At 46.3% G+C, this 13,118-nt stretch overlaps 1 long non-coding RNA gene across 5 annotated transcripts in view; it reads left to right on the top strand.

Annotated features, from left to right (window-relative positions):
• Positions 1–4,499: 4,499 nt before the first annotated feature.
• The window catches only part of LOC142492894 (uncharacterized), a 45,476-nt gene continuing 36,857 nt past the window's right edge, over positions 4,500–13,118 (top strand). For 4 of the 5 annotated variants that reach the window (XR_012800927.1, XR_012800930.1, XR_012800929.1 and 1 more), the window contains exons 1-2: positions 4,500–4,890; positions 8,981–12,135. This is a non-coding gene — a long non-coding RNA (uncharacterized LOC142492894). The remainder of the gene's footprint in view (positions 4,891–8,980; positions 12,136–13,118) is intronic. The other variant, XR_012800928.1, reaches the window with a different exon arrangement.

Consider the following 13,118-nt stretch of genomic DNA (forward strand, 5'->3'; position numbering starts at 1 on the left):
AAATATCTGTGTGTACCACAGGCCAAAAAAACAGGGACAGAAGTGTCTTCCCCATGGAACAGTAAAGGTTAATTTGAATACCGTTTTTATGAACACTTTGGGGGCCAAAATTTGTTGGGTGACTTTCCCTGTTTGTGAATCCTTGGTCAACTTGGAACAAGATATCCTCTTTTAGCATAAAATGAGGAAAAACTTTTAGTCCAACCTCGTCAATTATTTGGTCATTATATATTACCACCTTTGTACTGTTTAATCTGAACTGGGTCCTCCCTCTGTCTTGACCTGAAATCAGGGAGTGTTAGTTCCGGCAGACTTATTACTGAAAGTCTCTCCTTACCCTACCTCTGTCCCTTCCCGAACACAGTAGCTAATTTTACATCATGTTTACCTCGAGTCCCAACCCAGTCTCGTTGCTCCTTTTTTCTCTCCACCGTAGGGTGAATTTCCTATAAGGATTAACACAGCAGGGGTCCCTGTTTCTAAATGGGATTCCCACTGCATGAGTCTTACCTGGCCACACTGGTCTAGAAGGCCTGCACAGAGAGAGCAGAGTGAAGCGATCCCTCTCTCCACGTCTCCCTGCACAGTTCTTATAGTTGATCACACTGTTTGTTTTATATTTAGTACATACGATTGAAGCAGGGGGTCTCTGAAGCTGAACAACAATCGTTTCAGGTCCGGAGACCCCCTGCTTCCCGAGGTACAGGCCCCAGTATGGGGTGCCGGTATCTCCTGCAGGTTTAAACGTCCTGGTCACGTGACGCGGGAGATACCGTCACCCGAAATGGAGGCCTGTACCTCGGAAAGCAGGGGGTCTCCGGACCTGAAATGAATGTGTTTCAGCTCCAGAAACCCACTGCTTCAATCCTAGGTACTGAAAATAAAAATGAAAACAGCGCAATCGCCTGTCAGAGTTGTGCAGGAAGATGCAAAGAAAGTGACCGCTTGTCTCTGCACTCCGGTGCCGTCCGGTAGGATTAACGCAGTGGGAGTCCCATTCAGCAGCAGGGACCCCGGTGTGTTAATCCTTATGGTAAATTAGTCTACTGAGTTTTTGGCCGTAGGGAAGCCGCGATCGGGCTGCAGTCAGGCTCCGTTCAGCTGCAGTTTCCTTGCATTGCCAAATTGAAGTAAATGATACTCCATCTGTATAAATAGAAGGGATTACAGCGAGTGCTAACATAAGAAAGCAAAGAGCGATTATGGCGTTAAAAAAACAGTAATAAAGCTACCTGACATATAAAGCCAACATTCTATTCCTTTTGTGCATTTCTTCCACATAGATTAAATCTTTGAGGTGTTTATGTTGGGCCTAAGGATATGTTATAAATCTCTGAAATGCTGATATAGCTGTTGAATAACTAGATAAGGTGGCTTTTACAATGTATTTGCACATCTTATGATTGAAATGTTGTTGACAAATACTAAAGGATTGAAGCTGCTATATTTAGAGCTTCAGTATTTAGTAGTACAGCTAAACCCCGTTATAACGCGGGTCTCGGGGTCCACCCCGAGACCACCGCGTTACTAACGGGGTCGCGGAAAAAAAATGGCCGCCGCTTTAATGCAGATTCATCCCGCGGGACAGGAGATGGGAGTGGGCATGTCCCTCCGCTCCCCGCTTCCCCCTGTCACCGCGGGACAGCCCGCGGGGCAGGAGATGGGAGCGGGGATGTCCCTCCGGTCCCCGCTTCCCCCTGTCACCGCGTGACAGGCCGCGGGGCAGGAGATGGGAGCGGGCATGTCCCTCCGCTCCCCGCTTCCCCCTGTCACCGCAGGACAGCCCGCGGGGAAGGAGATGGGAGCGGGGATGTCCCTCAGGTCGCCGCTTACCTCAGATCCCGCTGCCTGCATGGAGGTGGTAGCGGGGGGTTTCTTCTCCCCACCGCTGTCCCTGGCGCTCCCACTGCCTGCGCGGGAGGAGGGGGGGGAGCGGGTGGTGGTGCTGGTCGCGGCCTTTCCTCTGCTCCGACCCCACCCCCGTCTGTGTAGAGTGAGAGTGTGTGTGTGTATGTATATATGGGAGAGAAAGTGTGTGTATGTGGGTGTGAGTGTGTGTAAGTGTCTGAGTATGTGTGTAAGTGTCTGTGAGTGTGTGTAAGTGTGTGTAAGTGTGTGTGAGTGTCTGTGAGTGTCTAAGTGTGTGTAAGTGTCTGAGTGTGTGTGTAAGTGTGTGTAAGTGTCTGTGAGTGTCTGTGAGTGTCTGTGAGTGTCTGTGAGTGTGTGTGAGTGTCTGTGAGTGTCTGTGAGTGTGTGTAAGTGTGTGCAGTGTGTGTGCAGTGTGTCAGTGTGTGCAGTGTGAGCAATGAGCAGTGTGTGTGCAGTGTGCAGTGTGTGTGCAGTGTGTCAGTGTGTGCAGTTTGAGCAATGAGGAGTGTGTGTGCAGTGTACAGTGTGTGTGCAGTCTGTGAGTGTGTGTAAGTGTGTGTGAGTGTCTGTGAGTGTCTAAGTGTGTGTAAGTGTCTGAATGTGTGAGAGTGTGTGTGAGTGTCTGTGAGTGTGTGTAAGTGTGCAGTGTGTGTGCAGTGTGCAGTGTGTGTGCAGTGTGTCAGTGTGTGCAGTGTGAGCAATGAGCAGTGTGTGTGCAGTGTGCAGTGTGTGTGCAGTGTGGCAGTGTGAGCAATGATCAGTGTGTGTGCAGTGTGCAGTGTGTGTGCAGTGTGTCAGTGTGTGCAGTGTGCAGTGTGTGTGCAGTGTGTCAGTGTGTGTGCAGTGTGTCAGTGTGTGCAGTGTGCAGTGTGTGTGCAGTGTGTCAGTGTGTGCAGTGTGCAGTGTGTGTGCAGTGTGTCAGTGTGTGCCGTGTGAGCAATGAGCAGTGTGTGTGCAGTGTGCAGTGTGTGTGCAGTGTGTCCGTGTGTGCAGTGTGTGTGCAGTGTGTCAGTGTGTGCCGTGTGAGCAATGAGCAGTGTGCAGTGTGTGTGCAGTGTGTCAGAATGAGCAGTGTGTGTGCAGTGTGCAGTGTGTGTGCAGTGTGTCAGTGTGTGCAGTGTGCAGTGTGTGTGCAGTGTGTGCAGTGTGTGCCGTGTGAGCAATGAGCAGTGTGTGTGCAGTGTGCAGTGTGTGTGCAGTGTGTCAGTGTGAGCAATGAGCAGTGTGTGTGCAGTGTGCAGTGTGTGTGCAGTGTGTCAGTGTGTGCAGTGTGAGCAATGAGCAGTGTGTGTGCAGTGTGTGTGCAGTGTCAGTGTGTGCAGTGTGAGCAATGAGCAGTGTGTGTGCAGTGTGGCAGTGTGAGCAATGAGCAGTGTGTGTGCAGTGAGTGTGTGCAGTGTGTGCAGTGTGCAAAAAAAAAAAAAAAAATTTAAAAAAAAATTTTAAATTTTTTTTTTTTTTTTTTTTTTTTTTAAAAACGGGAGCCACGGGAAAACCGCGTTATAACCGAATCGCGGTATAACGAGGCGCGTTATAACGGGGTTTAGCTGTATAAAGTGTTTTAAACACTGTTTTTTCCCTTCATTTTGAGCCAAATCTATTTGTAGAAAGAATAATGAAATGTTGGTCACTCAGTAAATGTAGCCACTTTTGATTTTTTATGGTGTAATCTTTCTCTTCTAATTCTGGGTTATCATAGGTATGAGGTTTATATTATTTTTTTCTGTTCATTGTCACAATTTGACAGATTATTTAATTACTTGTCGTTTCCTCAGTAACTTCTCCGACTCATCTACTATTTTCTTATCTTTTTTTTGTGTTAAAATTCTCCCATTTTCTCTGAGATTTTAGGTATAATATTCATAATTGTTAGTTAAAGTATACATCTCAAGTTTTTCAGCTGTTGCTATAATTCTCTGTTGTTATTTGCCAGATTCTTTATGTTGGCTGTTTTTGTCTTCTTTCTAATCATTTTTTTTCTTTTTTTTCTATTTTGTAATTAAGATGCCATTTGTAGCATACCAAATTGTGATCACTCCTTGTGTCAAAAAGGTTAAAGATGATGTAGTCTTCAATCACATTTTTCATGTTAGCTAGGATATGGTCAATTTAAGTCTTGACTTCATTGGGTTCATTCCATGCACATTTTCTTTTCATGATATAGAAGTTTTTACACCTTACCATTCTGTTTGTGTTCATTCCTGATTCAATCAACATGCTTACCCACTGATGCTTCCTCTTTCTGCTGGGCACCAGTATTAGCATTGAAATCTCTCTTATTGATCTTTAGGTACTATTTCCTTTTGGTGTTGTTAGTTGATTTCATGGTAGACGTTTTCCACTTCATTGTCTGTGTGATATGATGTTGGGGTATACATTTGGAAACTCCTGTTGCCCCCTGCTAAAACCAGGCCCATTTTACCCTGCAGGCTAGGGCAGCACTGGCAGTGTAGGGGTTAAAACCATTACACATGGTCCTGCATGTGAGCTGGCTCAGAGATAGGATACAATGTTGCAGATCCCAGGCACATGAGGCATGACTCAGAGCTAGGGAAGTTCTAGAAGGCCATGTGACCGGTGGGGTGACAGATTGCTACAGCATATTTTTCCCAGAAACAGAGAAGGGAAAAGGTTGACACCCCGTGGGTATAAGAGGTGGGGACCCACCCTAGAGACAAGGAGTGTGCTGGGGCAGACTGTGCTAGGTACCCGGTGCAGACAGAGATTCCCATGCGGCAGGTTGCAGGGCTGTAGTCCAGATTTATGTAGGGATCTGGGACTGAGCCTGCTTCATCCTAAGCCAGGGTCAGGGTGGGTCCTTGGAGGAACTGCAGGCAGAGGGGGGAACTTCTGCAAGAGATACATGCTGATAACCTATCCTGTCTATGCTGTGTGATGTGCAGATCCTGCTGACAATAAAAGCAAGCATCCTGTTTGAAAAGTTCCTGGCACCCTTTTCTACTTATTCTGCTCCTCACTACAGCTTTGGTCTGGATCCACTGGAGAAGCCTTGAGACAAAGGTAAAACTGTCTGAGCTACACTACGCTGAAGCAGGTAGAAATCCAGTTTGCAGTGTAAAAGAGAGACTAATTATGTGTACACCAGCCATCTGCAGCAGGGTAGGGGTAGGGGTGTTACATTAGCGCTGCCAACGTGGGGCTTGAGGAGTGGATTACCTTTTGTGCCCTGGCCAGAGGAGTGACGAAACTGTGTGGGGTCCACGTTTGGATCTTTTGGGACCCAATAACTGTTTTGTCACAATGGCAAGTAACATGGAGCTGCAGCTACCATCCAGACAGCAAGTTTATCATTGGGCACTGGAAGCAAGCTACTTGTCAGCCACGGCTTAGTCATAGGTCAAATTCTGCGAAGTACAGAGGAAAATGACATACGCATAGCCCTGAAGCAGTTGTATTGTATTGTATTGTATGTCTTTATTTATATAGCGCCATTAATGTACATAGCGCTTCACAGTAGTAATACATGTGGTAATCAAATAAATAACAGATAATATAAATAACAGATCATGGGAATAAGTGCTTTAGACATAAAAGTAACATTTCGGAAGAGGAGTCCCTGCCCCGAGGAGCTTACAATCTAATTGGTAGGTAGAACGTACAGAGACAGTAGGAGGGAGTTCTGGTAAGTGCGTCTGCAGGGGGCCTAGCTTTATGTATCGTGTTCAGAATATCCACAGTGCTATTCATATGCTTCTTTAAGCAAGTGTGTCTTAAGGTGAGTATTAAAGGTGGATAGAGAGGGTGCTAGTCAGGTACTGAGGGGAAGGGCATTCCAGAGGTGTGGGGCAGTCAGTGAAAAGGGTTTAAGACGGGAGAGGGCTTTAGATACAAAGGGGGTAGAAAGAAGACATCCTTGAGAAGAACGCAAGTTTCTGGATGGTACATAACGAGAAATTAGGGATGAGATGTAAGGAGGGGCAGAAGAATGTAAAGCTTTAAAAGTGAGGAGAAGAATGGAGTGTGAGATGCGGGATTTGATCGGAAGCCAGGAGAGGGATTTCATGAGGGGAGATGCTGAGACAGATCTAGGAAAGAGTAGAGTGGTTCTGGCAGCAGCATTTACGATAGATTGTAGGGGAGACAGGTTAGAGGCAGGAAGGCCGGACAGCAGGAGGTTACAGTAATCAAGACGTGAGAGAATGAGGGCCTGAGTCAGAGTTTTAGCAGTCGAGTAACAGAGGAAAGGGTGTATCTTTGTTATATTGCGGAGGAAAAAGCGACAAGTTTTAGAAATGTTTTGAATGTGAGGGGCGAATGTGAGAGAGGAGTCGAGTATGATCCCTAGGCAGCGTGCTTGGGCTACTGGGTGAATGATTGTAGTTCCAACAGTAATGTGGAAGGAGGTAGTAGGGCCAGGTTTGGGAGGAAGTATGAGGAGCTCTGTTTTAGCCATGTTGAGTTTAAGGCGTCGGAGGGCCATCCAGGATGATATAGCAGAGAGACATTCAGAAACTTTGGTTTGTACAGCAGGTGTAAGGTCAGGTGTTGAAAAGTATATTTGTGTGTCGTCGGCATAGAGGTGATAATTAAAACCAAAAGATGTTATTAGGTCACCTAGAGAGAGTGTGTACAGAGAAAAGAGAAGAGGTCCCAGGACAGAGCCCTGGGGTACCCCCACAGAGAGATCAATAGAGGAGGAGGAGGTGTTAGCAGAAGAGACACTGAAAGTACGATGGGAGAGGTAGGATGAGATCCAGGATAGAGCTTTGTTCCGAATACCTAGAGTATGGAGAATGTGGAGGAGAAGAGGGTGGTCCACTGTGTCAAATGCTGCAGAGAGGTCGAGTAATATGAGCAGGGTGTAATGACCTCTGTCTTTGGCAGCATGGATGTCGTCAGTTATTGTAAGCAGTGCGGAAGCCAGATTGTAGAGGGTCTAGGAGAGAGTATGTGTTGAGAAAATGGAGCAAGCGAGAGAATACAAGACGTTCAAGGAGTTTAGAGGCAAAAGGCAGGAGGGAGACAGGTCGATAGTTAGAAAGACAGGTAGGGTCAAGCTTGCTGTTTTTGAGTAATGGTATGACTGTTGCATGTTTGAAGGAGGATGGAAAAGTTCCAGAGCAGAGGGAGGAGTTAAAAATGTGTGTGAGCGTAGGAATTATAGTAGGAGCAAGAGGTTTTAGGAGATGGGAGGGAATGGGGTAGAGAGGGCAAGTGGTAGAGGGAGAAGAGGCGATCAACAGCGACACATCCTCTGAGACAGTGGAAAAAGAGTCAAGGAATGCAGGAGGAGAGTTAGGAAGAGGTGTAGGATGGGAGGAAGAAACAGAGGGAATTTTCTGCCGTATGGATTCCACCTTTTCCTTAAAATAGTCAGCAAAGTCCTGAGCGGAGATGGAGGAAGGAAAGGCAGCTGAGGGTGGTTTGAGTAGAGTATCAAAGACAGAGAACAGTCGGCGTGGGTTAGACTTGTGCATGTTGATTAGTGAAGAAAAGAAGGCTTGTTTAGCTTGCGAGAGGGCAGAGTTGAAACAGGATAGCATAAATTTGTAGTGAAGGAAGTCAGCGAGAGTGTGAGACTTCCTCCAGAGGCGTTCAGAGGAACGAGTGGAGGAACGCAGCATGTGCGTGTGGGAATTTAGCCAGGGTCTAGGGTTAGAAGGGCGAGTGCGGCAGAGAGAAAGCGGGGCATGTAGATCAAGAGACGAGGACAAGGCAGAGTTGTAGTTCCTGACCAGGTTGTCAGGGTCTGTAGCAGAGCTGAGAGAGGAGAGGGAGGAGTGTAAAGTGGATTCAAAGTTAGGTAAGTGAATAGAGCGCAGGTTTCTGCAGAACCGGGGGGTAGATGGAGATGGAGAAGGGAGAAGTGAGATAGAGAGAATGAGATGAGGTGATGGTCAGAGAGAGGAAAAGGGGAAATGGAGAAATCAGAGAGAGAGAAGTTTTTAGTGAAAACCAGGTCTAAGTAGTTGCCATCCTTGTGGCTGCTGGCTGCAGTCCACTGTTGAAGGCCAAAAGAAGAGGTTAGAGAAAGAAAGCGGGAAGCCCAAGGGAGAGAGGGGTCATCTATGTGGCAATTGAAGTCCCCAAGGAGAAGAACAGGGGAGTCTGAGGAGAGAAAGAAAGAGAGCCAGGATTCAAAGTGAGAGAGAAAGGCAGAAGGGGGATGAGCCACATGGACAGGGAGAGGAGAGAAGATCTGGACAGTGTGAACCTCAAAGGAGGGAAAAGCAAGAGAGGGGGAATAGGAAGGGTTCGGTAACGGCAGAGAGAGGAGAGCAGGAGCCCCACGCCTCCACCCCTGCCATCAGGGCGCAGAGTGTGGGAGAAGGAAAAGCCACCGTAGGAGAGGGCAGCTTCCAGAGCAGAGTCAGACTGAGTGAGCCAGGTCTCAGTTACAGCAAAGAGAAGCAGGGAGTGAGAGAGAAAGAAGTCATGTACAGAGAGGAACTTGTTAGAGAGGGAGAGAGCATTCCAAAGGGCACAGGAGAAAGGGAGAGAGGAGGGAGGGTGGCAGGGGATGGGTATGAGGTTGGAGGGGTTGACACCAGAAGGAGTAGAAGTTACATGTGGGAGGCGAGGACGAGAGCAAGTTGAAATAAGACAGGGACCAGGATTGGGAGAGATATCCCCAGAAGCAAGGAGGAGAAGCATGGACAGAAAGAGGATGTGTGAGGATGATTTGTAGGGGTGTTTTTTAGTGCAGCGGATATAGCTGTGTGGTGTCAGAGGACGCAGGTAAGAAAGAAGTTCATGTGAACTGAGGAGTGGTGAAGGAAGGAGAGATGGAGATATATGAATAGAGTTTGAGACATACTGAAGCTGGTAAAAAGAAGTGCATAATTTGAGATAAGGGAAGTCACAGCAAATATAAATGGTAAAGGCAGCATCACAGCAGTAATGATGCAGTCTGGTATTGATGATATCCTCCTTTCCATTGAGTTCAAAATGCAGGAATCCGGGCCAGTTGGGGTGTCCACTTATTCTTCACTTCTTTTGAACTTCCTTTTAAACTTCAGTTGTTCAGTAGTCTTGCCACTTATAATGTGCCACGCGTGGTTTGCTTCAGTGAGTCCCCCGGCAGCACTGAGTTCAGGCTGTTGCCTGTTTTGCTTCCTGCTCATGTGCTGACTCGTGGGTGTGTGGACAGCGGTGTTTTTCGGCGATGTGGAGCTTCAAGAGCGGTGCTTCCCAGCGGTGTGGAGCTTCCAGAGGTAGAGCTGTGCCATCTCTCTCCCAGGATTCAGAGTGAAAAGTGACATTGTGCTACAGGCTCACGTTTATCAGCCTTGCTGTAAGTAGGGTTTTAATTTTAGCCCCACTGGATGCCATTGCTTTATAAGTGTCTCTTGCCCAACAATCAAGTGTTTGTTGTTTTTATATTTATTTTTATTCATTGTATTAAACTGCTATCATTTCTTGCATACCTTATCAGTGATCTTTTGTTTTTAGTTGCACTATGATCTTTTTCTCTTTTTTTCTTCTATGTTGTTGTCTTTTATGTTTGTTTGTTTGTTTGAGACTACATTGAAGATACTTCCTTGGAACTCATCCCAGCTTTATTGGACTATATTCGGTCAGACTATTATTTTTATTTCTTTGAGGCGCCGGTTTATGTGTTTTTACTGTGTATATTGGTTTGTGTGACCTATTTTTTTCCTGGCTGCCTCCACTCCAATATTTGAGTGTGTATTCCTATTATGTTAGTTGCTTAATTGTCACTAATTTTTTATATTAATTGCATTAGCGCTGTTCCCACTGCCCTTCCCCTTTATCAGTTGCATATACTGACATACACACAGCAAAGAGTTGAAGCAGACAGAATTCAGATATGGGATATTACCTAAGATTGTTTCAGTTGCATATACTGACATACACACAGCAAAGAGTTGAAGCAGACAGGATTCAGATATGGGATATTACCTAAGATTGTTTCAGTTGCATATACTGACATACACACATCAAAGAGTTGAAGCAGACAAGATTCAGATATGGGATATTACCTGAGGAGAGAAGATGATTTTTGTTAGGGTAAGGGGTCCTTCCTTTTAAACTTCAGTTGTTCAGTAGTCTTGCCACTTATAATGTGCCACTTGGATATGTGCTGCAGGTTCCCAAGTTTATCCAAAATCAGGCTCCACAAAGTGATCTGGGGATCTAAATGGATTGTGGCACTAATCAACAGAGGCTTTGACTTAGGGGAAGAGGAATGCCCTTTGGCTCTGTATTTTGATGGAGCTATGCCTGGAGGATGTCCCCTCATATATCCTGAGATTCCTGTACCCCAAGGGGAAGATGCCCTGCTACCTCCACTGACTGCGCCCCACAGAACCTTGGGGAGGACAAGGTTACTACCCATCCTATGTCCCCCAGTAAAGACCAGTTGCTGTGCTGGATTAGTCCGTCGCAGAGTGCCGCACAGAGGAGGCCACCGTGCCGCCGTGGGCACATCATCTGATCAAGGTTCCTGTTCTTTCCCTTGCAGAGACTGCTGCTTCTATTCTGGAGTCGTCCGTCGCAGAGGGCAGTCTACCTGTGGTGAAGGTGTCGTTCAAGGCATCACCTGTTTTTGTTCCAGTGAGGACCCTGTCCTTGGTGGTGAGCGGCGCTGATACTGATCCGTTTTTGTTGCAGTGCAGAGAGCTCAAGAAGGCCCGTGAGCCTTGCGCTGCGGAAACTGCGCTGGTGTCTGCGATCCCAGGGGACAGATCGCAAGTGTGTATGGCAGTGGGAAAGTTATTGCTTTCTGCGGCTGCTGGGACTGTGTGCCAGGACTCTTTGGTTACTCCGGTGCTGGAGGTAACCGCACCCATGGAGAACCAGGACATTGGTAAGCTGGACAGTCTGGGTAAATGTAAGCCTGATAAAGTAAATGTGTCCCCTAATGTGTCCCAGAAAAGTAAGCATGCTGATGAAAATGTGTTCCCCAATGTATCCCAACAATGTATGGTTAAAAACATGTCTGCTGATTCTATGTCTGACGCTATTGAAACAGGGCTAGCACTTAAATGGTGGGATTCCCAGCTCCAGAGTTATGTTCCCTTTTTCAACAGGACTAGATTCATAGTAAGGCGGGGAGATAGAGTAGAACTTTGGTGGGAGAAAGGTAAATTTACACCTGACAGGGCTGCAGCTGTCAGGCGGCAAAGGTACAATGAGTGTGGGGAAGACAGAGCTGCAACCCCAGAGTCAGGGTAGTGTTGAGCCAGACAACTATAATGACTGTAAACCTGCTGCAGTGAATGAAGACATAACTGCTTCCCCTGAGTTAGGTGAGATGTGCAAACCTTTAAGTCCCATACTGTCAGTGCCATCCATAGAATTAGTGACTCAGAAATGCATTGATGAGGGTGTACCAATTGAGGTTGTGCTTAGACATAATGTGAAGAACTTAGGAAAAGCAAGAGGCGAGATACTGTGCCCCCGTATTAGCGGCTGTGGGAGGGACAGAGATTAGTTTTTCAGCTATTCATTAGGTGTTCAATTTGATGTTAGTATTAGTCAGTGTATTTAAATTGTTTGTCAGTGTTTTCATTTTATTATTTTTGTCTGTCGGTGTTTGTAGTGTCTTATCAACAGTTGTTACAGATACACACTATGATCTATTTCTGTGTTTATCTCCACATATTGTGAGACGGCCTTTCAAGATGCATCTGAAGGCTTCCAGGACATCAGGACTGGACATTCTGTTTGGTCAGATTAAACTATCTACTGTTTGGATTTGATTTTAGGCGCCGGAATATAATTTTTTTACTTTGTATTATGGTAACTGTAATTTTATTATATAATTGTGCCCTGTTGGTATGTTTTGTGATGCTACGGTGAGAAATTTTCACAGGGGAGAGTGTAGCCCCCTGCTAAAACCAGGCCCAAGCAGGCTAGGGCAGCACTCTGGCAGTGTAGACTTTAAATCCATTACACAGGGTCCTGCATGTGAGCTGGCTCAGAGATAGGATACATTTTTGCAGATCCCAGGCACATGAGGCATGACTCAGAGCCAGTAGTAGTCCAGATTTATGTAGGGATCTGGGGCTGAGCCTGCTTCATCCTTAGCCAGGGTCAGGGTGGGTCCTGGGAGGAACTTCAGGCAGAGGGGGACCATATGCAAGAGAGACATGCTGAAAACCTATGCTGTCTATGCTGTGTGGTATGTTGATCAGGCTGACATTAAAAGCAAGCATCCTGTTTGAAAAGTTCCTGGCGCCCTTTTCTACTTATTCTATTCCTCACTACAGCCTTGGCCTGGATCCAATGGAGAAGCCCTGAGACAAAGGCGAAACTGGCAGATACACTACTCTGAAGCAGGTAGAAATCCAGTTTGCAGTGTAAGAGAGAGACTAATTGCGTGTGCATCCTATCATCTGCAGCCTGGTGGGGGTAGGGGTGTTACACTCAAAAGATTCTTAGCGCCCTCTGCCTTCACACGTTCTTCCTGAACGTTGTCAAGACTAGGTACAATTTGGTTTCTGATGAATGAGGGCCATCACTTTTCAGTTTCTTTCATATTTGGGGGGTTGCGACATTTCTTGCCATGCTGTTCACAACTGCATATTGACAAATATCTTACCCACTTGAGTTGGGTATATTTTTTCATGCTTATAACGTGGTCTAAACGTTGCTCCCGATTTAAAAACACCACCATTTTTTTAACGGGAGGTTCGCTCTCTCCTCTCCCTGCTCTCTTCTCTCCCTGCCATAGACTTTCAAGTGCAGAGGAGGTTCACATGACCCACACACATCCCTCTACACCACATGGAATTTTCCCTTTCATTCAATACTTTATTGCTAACAGACACATACACACACCCCTACACCATGTGGGAATTGAACATGAATACATGGTCACATGCTACTTCAGCCAATCATATTGTGGGAACTATATCCCCAATCTGATTAGTTGGTGTAGACCATGTGCAAGAGTTTTTTGGGAAAGGATGTGACGTCACCCAAAAAGAGTCACATGGTATACAACAACCAATCAGATTGGGGATATAGTTCCCACAATCTGATTGGCTGAAGTACCATGTGACGGCAGCCATGTTGCTTTTTGTGACGTCCTATTAAAGGGAAAGGAAGCACAGCAATTCTGATTGGTTGGCTTCCCTTCCTTTACATGACGTCACCCAAAAAAATCCACATGGTTTTCACAGCCAATCAGAGGCGTGTGAACCATTTGCACTCAAATGTGACGTCACAGGCCTATAAAAGCCTGTGCAGCTTTATTTGATGGCAAGAAGCTGGATAATAGTAATTTTACCCTTTACTGTACTGTATTTTAGGGGGAAGGG

Source organism: Ascaphus truei, chromosome 4 (assembly GCF_040206685.1).
Source record: "Ascaphus truei isolate aAscTru1 chromosome 4, aAscTru1.hap1, whole genome shotgun sequence".
In the NCBI taxonomy this organism is placed as follows: Eukaryota; Metazoa; Chordata; class Amphibia; order Anura; family Ascaphidae; genus Ascaphus; species Ascaphus truei.